General features: G+C 40.8%; 1 pseudogene; it reads left to right on the forward strand.

The window, feature by feature from the left end:
• The first annotated feature begins 1,696 nt into the window (after positions 1-1,696).
• LOC137177350 (periodic tryptophan protein 2 homolog) lies at positions 1,697-7,280 on the forward strand (annotated as a pseudogene).
• The last annotated feature ends 1,066 nt before the right edge of the window (positions 7,281-8,346 follow it).

Below are 8,346 nucleotides of genomic sequence, written 5' to 3' on the forward strand. Positions count from 1 at the left end.
TGGAAACATTTAATCACATCTACTTGTTCCCATTTGGTAACTTTTTAAAACCAATATCTTGATTAAAGACAGAAATGCTCTGACAAAACATTCTTTCAGCAGCACAGTCCAGTAGCTCAGCCTGTTTGGCAGCAGGTTCAATGTTTTGAGTTGTGGGTTCAATCCTCAGTGTCTCATTGAGCTTTTTCAAGTCAGCCACACTGCTGAACGTTCATCTCCAAACATCACGATCGCCCCCTGGTGGCTGGCTGCAGTATAGGTCATAAGTCCCACTCCCTCCATGTTAGTGGATGGGACATGAGCCAAACTAAAAAGTCAAAGTACACGTCAAATACATTTTTCCCAAAGATGGTTTCTGTCATTTCAGGTAGTTCTTATCATGCTGATGTTTGTCCAAGTGCTCATTTTTCTTATAAGTTTGTTTTTAATTAGTTATTAGGATTGAACCCACAACTTCAAAACATTCAACTTGCTGCCAATCAGGCTGAGCTACTAGACCATGCTGCTGAAAGAATGTTTTGTCAGAGCATTTCTGTCTTTAATCAAGATACCGGTTTTAAAAAGTTACCAAATGGAAACAAGTAGAAGTCATTAAATGGTTCCAGTCTTCAGTGCTGTATCTTGTATCTGACTGATTGAGGATTGAACCCACAACTTCAAAGACTTAAAACAGCTGCCAAACAGATTGAGCTACTGGACCACAACAGTCCTGTCTCAAGATATTGGCTTTAAAAAATCTCCAAGCAGCTCTGGCTTGAACCTCAAAACCTTTAAAGTATATTTTAAAACAGTTAGGCTCAAGGGTCAAACCTTTTACCAAGGGTTTTACATCTTAAATACAGCTGCTAACTTAAAAATTGCTGATCAAGTCAGGATTGAACTCACAACTTTAAAACTTCAGTGTTGTTGTCAAACACAGTGAGCTAAAGCTTTGTCCTGCTAATTGGCTCAGGGTTGAACCCACAACTTCAACAAAGTCAGAAAGTCACCACAAGGGTGGGAAACACCCCACACCACGTAAAACTGCTTCAGTGCAGACCACTGGCTCAACCACCAGGACCAGTTTGTCCGTAACACCGGGCAGCCTGGCTGTGACATGGTTTGCTTCAGTGAGGCCACTCCACTGTCTCTTGCTTGTTTATGGACACTACAGGTGCAACTGTTTGTGCTCTCTACCAAAACATTTCATTTGATTTAGCATTACAGTGTCAAAATCACCCTGTTCCAACAATGATGTCTTTAATTCTGCCGGGGTGGCGAAAGTTACATCGATATACACTGAGCTAAAGTTTTATACCGGTTGAAAAATAATTTCATTTCAGGTTCTCTGTCTTCACTTAAAAAGTTACCAAAAAGGTGGGTATCAGCCCACTCCAGGTAGAACTGCTGTGTTGCAGAGCTACGTTTCTTCAGCAGCAGAGCTGCCCTTTTCTTTAACCTTTAGGCCATTTCAACCACCTACCACTGCAGAATATACAATGCTTGAAATGGGATATTTTTGACCCTGTAAAGCTATCAGTGTAATGTTAAATTATTGAAAACATTTTGGTATGGTAAAGGTATTTGGTATTTGTCTGAGGATGAGTATGAGTACCCTTCACGTTACACTTAACATTTCATTAACAGACATTTTCTTTGGATCATTTTGAAACATTTAATTTACTATTTTATCAGGCCATATGGGATCCAAAGATACTGAAAACATAATTGTAAAAAAGGCCATGTAGCTGTTCATATTTTCCCCCTGATATCGCCTGTGTCTGATCATGCTCTGTACGCGTGAGCTCGGTGTGCCCGCACTGCGCGTGCACGCGAACGCAGCAGTGAGTGAGACCTGCAGGTGACGTCAGAGCTGATCCTACCTCGGGTCACGGTGACGTATAACGGACATTTCTCTGAGTGTGTGCGTCAACGTGGGTTTAATATTCGCTCATGTTTATGTTACACGCAGTTAGTGTTTATATTTAGCCACGAGTGTATTTTATAGAGTTAGTTGTGGTTTTTCTGTTTACATGACGTGATTCAGAGTTAGCTGCTAGCTTGTAATAGTCTGAGTTGCATTTCAGTGCATTTCTGTCATTATTTTTATATTTTTATATCCTTATACACTGAATGCTTGTTTATTAGTAACTGTTACAGTGACTCATTCATATGTTGTGCAGTTTGCTAATTCACTGTTTGCTAATATTTTATGATATTAGCTAATATTTTATTTATATTTACTAGCTTATTACACAAACATTACCAGCCTTTATCCCTGTATGTTACCTGTTATCTGGGCAGATGTCTGTCTAGTTTAGGTTGATATGCTAGATTTTCGATCGCTAATCAGTCTGTACTGTGTGTTTATTGTTACAGAATCACACACCTTTAGATAAACAGCCTAAACCTTAGACCTGGACTCTGCATCTCCTTTTTTCCACACTCTCACCTGAACACCACAAAATTAATGTTCTGATCAGACACCCTGGAGTGATTCCTGCCACAACCATAGATCTGTCCACATCCTCTCACACAATAATACTGTAGAATAATACATTCACAGTCTACAGCACACAAGAGACTATTTCTCTCCAAATGAAATGATTAGATCTCATTTTCAAAACAGGAAACAGTTAAGCCTCTTGGGCAGCATACCAGTGCTGGTAAAATTTAAAATAGAAGTATTTTATTGTCCTGGGATATTTGTGGATATTTGTGTGTTTCAGGGATGGGTCAGCTGCTGGTGTGGGAGTGGCAGAGCGAGTTGTACGTCTTCAAGCAGCAGGGACACTTTAACAACGTGGCCTCGCTGGCTTACTCACCTGATGGACAGTACATCGTAACAGGAGGCGACAATGGCTAAGTGAGTGCTCCACATCTTCCAAATGCAGCATTTTTCTCAATTTATATGCAGTTGTTGAAAAAAGGGAGAAATAATATAATGATTGTAAGAGCTTGGAAAAAAAAGAAATAAAAATACAAGTCTAGAAATAAATGATTGTTTCATTTCGTTTTACATATATCCACACTTTTTTGTTGTTGTTAAGAAGCTCTCATTACATTCTTGTGGAATAAAAACCACAAGACGTAAGTTACATGAAGAATATTTCAAGGTAGGTCACAGTTTTTTTTCTCAGCTTCAATAATAAACCAAATTGAAACCTGGAAAAGGAAAAGTTAGTTTGTTGCAAGGCTAAAATGAGCATGAAAAACACCAGGACTCATGTAAAAATGTCAAAAAATCAAAATAAATGACTTAATTTCCATTGTGTTTGAATCTGTGAGGATGAAAACTCTCAAACAGGAATAGAGAAATGTTTCAGTCAGTCTTGTCTTTTGACAGACAGTTATGTATTTTTTGCATCTACACTGATGTCATAGATGATTCAACATTTTAATTTTCATGTAACCTCACCAGACTTTAAATTGCTTTCATTGTATTTCAAAACCAAAAAAAACAACCCTGTGCTTTGATTTCAGCGTGTTTGTATCTGACATCAGACTGTGGTTTCATTTCCGCAGGTCAAAGTGTGGAACACCAACAGCGGCCTTTGCTTCGTCACCTTCACAGAGCACACCAGCAGCGTCACCAACGTCACCTTCACCTCCAGCAGCTTCGTCATCATCAACGCTTCTCTGGACGGGACGGTCCGAGCGTTCGACCTGCACAGGTGAACTTACAAGTTTGATAGAGATGGAGAATGAGCATGAGGATGTAATATATGAATCTGTAACTTAGCAGTATATGTATGAAGGAGTTTGTGTGTGCATATATTCATTACAGATACCGAAACTTCTGGACGTTCACGTTGCTTCGTTCTGTGCAGTTCTCCTCCCTCGCAGTAGATGTCAGTGGAGAGCTGGTGAGTGCAGGAGCCCAGGATTCCTTTGAGATCTTCCTCTGGTCCATGCAGACAGGCAGACTGCTGGAGGTAGGCACATAATTACATTTTTTCAGTGAAATGCAATAAAAAAAACTTGGCTTAGGTTTAAATATGTTCTTATTGACCTCGTCTCCTTCCTCCTTGTGGGTGACTAGGTCCTTGGGGGCCACGAGGGTCCAGTCAGCTGCCTGTGTTTCAGTCCAGTCCAGTCCATCCTGGCCAGCGCCTCATGGGATCGCACCATCTGGCTGTGGGACATGATGGACAGCTGGCAGGTCAAGGAAACACTTCCCCTAACCTCTGATGGTAAATAATGATTGGTAGAAGCACATGAATTTGTAAAGATTTAAATTATTCTTTAAAGTGGTTATAAACATTTTTTTTCTCAGGTTTTGTTTGATTCCTGTGCATTTGTAGAAAGTTTCTAAAAGTATCCAAACTTATTTTGAGAATTTCAAGGCTCTTTATGTTTTGAAATAATTAACACAAAGACTAAAGCTATTCAGAATAATGTGGAGTAACTCTGCTTAACGTGACCAAACACACACCTCTTTCCATGTTTTTCTCAGGCCTGTCAGTGACTTACCGCCCTGACGGTCAAGAGTTGGCCGTGGCCACTCTGAACGGTGAGATCTCTTTCTGGAACCCTCACACAGCCACACAAAGCGGCTCGGTGGCTGGACGCCACGACCTGCAGATGGGCCGCAAAGAGACTGATAAAATCACAGCCAAGCAGTCGGCCAAGGGCAAGTGAGTGGGCAGGATCACACCCTCTGTCTGCAGTTCTCTCACAGTTTATTTCCTCTGGTCCAAACCATAGAGGAAATGTTTCATTTGTAGGATTTATGATTTAGGTTATGTGTCATCTTTGCTGTCTATCAGGTCCTTCACGTCGCTGTGCTACTCTGCGGACGGGGAGTCTATTTTGGCAGGAGGCCAGTCCAAGTTTGTCTGCATCTACAACGTCAAGGAGCAGATGCTCATGAAGAAGTTTGAGATCTCTTGCAACCTGTCCTTCGATGCCATGGAGGTAAGGCCTCACATTCAGCTCAGCCACAGCTTTTAGAGCAATGCATCATGAAATCTGAAACTTTGTTCAGTTAGAAGGACTTGTTAGTGCTTTCAAATGTAGAAATAGATAGTATCCTGGTAAAAAAAAATGTAATTTAAAAAGATAGAAGAATATTTTTCAGTTGCAAATGTACATGACCAGAGACTGTGGTCCTGTTTTGCCTTCAGGAGTTCCTGGACCGACGGAAGATGACAGAGTTTGGCAGCCTGGCGCTGGTGGATGAGGGAGCTGGAGACGGAGACAGCGTCAACATCAGCCTCCCTGGAGTCAGGAGAGGTGCGAAGTGTCCTTCAACAGTCAGACGAGCTTTCACAAAGAAAAACAATCATTATCTTTTTCACCCAACAGCAGTGGTTTATTTGTTAGTCACTTTGGTTTTTCTCCTTAAATAGACATATTTTCAACAAAGTGTTCAATTAAAGACACTTTGTTGTTGCTTAAGGTCTTCAGATCGTGTTCCCTCAATCTCTGATGTTGCATCACTTCACTCCCTGTGCTCACTGTTGTTTTCTCTCTGTGTGTCTCTTTAAAGGTGATATGAGTTCCCGACACTTCAAGCCAGACATCAGAGTCAGCTCGCTGCGTTTCTCCCCTACTGGTAGGTAACAGAATTACAAGTGAGAGGTTTTTTTTTTTCCTCATGCAGAGAAGTTGGCATCACCAAGTGTTTTGAACAAATATTCACGAGTAAAATCTGACCGAGGAGAAAAAAATGATATGTTATAAAATTAGATGGCTTTCCTTACAGTTTTGGAAATGTTTGTTAGTTCTGAACATTTTAATTCAGCAAAAACAGTCCAAATATTTTAATTTTTGGCCTGGTCACCCATCATACTTCTAGGTACAATCATAAAGTTGCCTAGCAGCTCTCACAATAAAACATAATGTGCATCAACAAAAATCTTCAAATATGGTCTAAAATTAAGTTAAAGAAGCTCAGGAATTTAGATGAGGGGGGAAACTAAAGGATTTGTAAACATCAAGGAAATAAAAACACATACTGTTCACATTACACACTTAAAATTTAATTTATTTTCACGTTAAGAAGACGATGGAGCCTTTGAGGGGAATGTCTGCTGTCAGTTGGTTAATAAAGTAGTTCCCTCTTCCTTCTCTCAGGTCGTAGCTGGGCCGCCACCACCACCGAGGGCCTGCTGGTCTACTCCCTTGATGGATCTCTAGTCTTTGACCCCTATGACCTCGACCTTGACGTGACGCCGGCCAGCATACGCAAGCAGCTGCGGCTCCAGGATTGGGCGTCGGCCATCGTTCTGGCGTTCAGACTCAATGAAAAAGCCCTCAAGCAGGAAGTGCTGGAAACGGTGCCGCATGATCAGAGTGAGTGACCATCTTTCCCACAACGCAGCGCCTCCTGGTGTCGTAGTTAAATGTAAAATAATGTTACTGTGTATTTGAAGCTGAAAATCCTTGTACAATATGGATTGGGGGGGGGTGTGTGTGTGTTTTCCAGTCCGAGTGGTTTGTGGTTCTCTTCCGGACATTTACGTTGAGAAGTTGCTGGGCTTTGTGGCGGCGTGCTTGGAGAAGTCGGGTCACCTGCAGTTCTACATGACCTGGGCCCAGAGCCTGCTCATGCTGCACGGACAGAAACTCAAGAACTGGTCTGTTCCCAGTCCTTTATTAGTTTTTATTCATCTGTTTTAAATTATAATGTGGCACAAGATCTTTGGCACAAGATTTTAAGTAAACTTGATTGATTGACTCTACCTGATGATGTTTGCTGTGCAGGTCAGGAGCCGTACTGCCCACCCTGCAGGCGCTGCAGAAGAGCATCCAGAGACACTTTGACAATATGTCCAAACTGTAAGTGTTAATATTTTACATTTGCACAATTTTCCTACACTTACAAAGATCTTTAGCAATGTCAAGACATTTAATAAATATTTTTTTATACACTTTCCTCTTTCTGTTCCTTGAATGCCGTCATGTTACAGTACAAGTGTCCACAGAGAATCTCGAAACCCAAATTCAAACCGATTCATGTAAAGTCAGTAATTTTTCATGTGTATTTTCTCTGTTCAGGTGTGACTTTAACATGTACAACATTCGTTATGCCGTGGCCCTGTCCAAGCAGAGGGGCATGAAGAGAGCAGCTGAGGAGGATGAGGGGGTCGAGGAAGAGGATGAAGAGGAGCTGTCTGAGGAGATGAGCGAGGCCTCTGTGGAGGATGCAGAGATGATGCTGTAGGCCTGACCTCATTCCAACAACATCGCCGCAAATGGAGAATAATAATGTTGGACTGTCAAAGCAAACAGATTTATATGTTCTTTAAAAAAATATTGTAAACTGTTTTTTATTAAATTCATGTGTAAATGTGCAAGTTTTATATTTTCTTTGGTCTGCTTTCAGTTGGGTTAAATGTCTTGCTGGACTCAGACATGTGATTCCACTTATTGTGGCTGAATAGACTTGTGTGAGCATGTATGTACAGATTGAGATTGATTTATATCTCTCTGACTCTGCCGTTGAAGTTTTGAGACCTCACATAATTGCCAGCACACCTCCGTCCACATTCAACCTGAGCAGAGGTTTAATGAAGTAGAAACTGAACACCTGTGTGGGTGTGCAGTGCTTATGATTAAATATTTTAGATAGTTTTAAGATAGTCTGGCATATGCAGTTGAAGCTTCTTCCCCTTTTCAAGTAACCTTCTGGTCAGAATCTAGCAGCACAAATGGTCTTTTGACTCTGCAATATACTCCTCCAGGCCAGCTGGGAGATGTAGTCCTTCAAGCATGTCCTACATCTGACCGGATGGCTCAAAAATCTCTAAAAAAAAGGGAGGCGATAGCATTCTTTGTCCTTCAAAATATCCCAAGAGGTGCTGATTGTATTTTTAAAAAAATATTTACAACAACGTTACCAGTTTCCACTTCTAGCAGATGAATGTTAAAACAGCCTTCTAGTGTCAAACTCTGCACATAAATCATTCTGCACAGTGAAACTCAAACATCCAACTGTAGGAACAAGAAGAAAATGCTTCTTAGCAATAACTTATCTTTTACTCAGCTGTTTACTTAATGTATAGATAGGGGAGAGACACTCTCATCGGTGTTGCAATGTGTCGCCACTTCTTGTATCTGTAATTTCAAATTAAAAACTGTCTATGCACTTTTGCCGCCAGGCAGGCGGACCGTATGTTATGACTGTGTGTGTGACAGAGGAAATCATTTTTGTGTCATTTAGATGGAAAATGTGTGCATTTTAGCATATGAGTCACTTTTCAAAAGTTGCTGAAAGGTTCCATATGAATTTTAAAAGTAGCTAAATTTGTTGCTAGTTGCTTTTTGAAAAAAAAAAAAAAGTTGCCAGGGTAGTTTGAAAAGTTGCTAAACCTAGCAACAAAATTGCCAATTTGGCATCAGTGAGTTCAACATACCCAGGAT

Source organism: Thunnus thynnus, chromosome 24, assembly GCF_963924715.1.
Source record: "Thunnus thynnus chromosome 24, fThuThy2.1, whole genome shotgun sequence".
Taxonomy (NCBI): domain Eukaryota; kingdom Metazoa; phylum Chordata; class Actinopteri; order Scombriformes; family Scombridae; genus Thunnus; species Thunnus thynnus.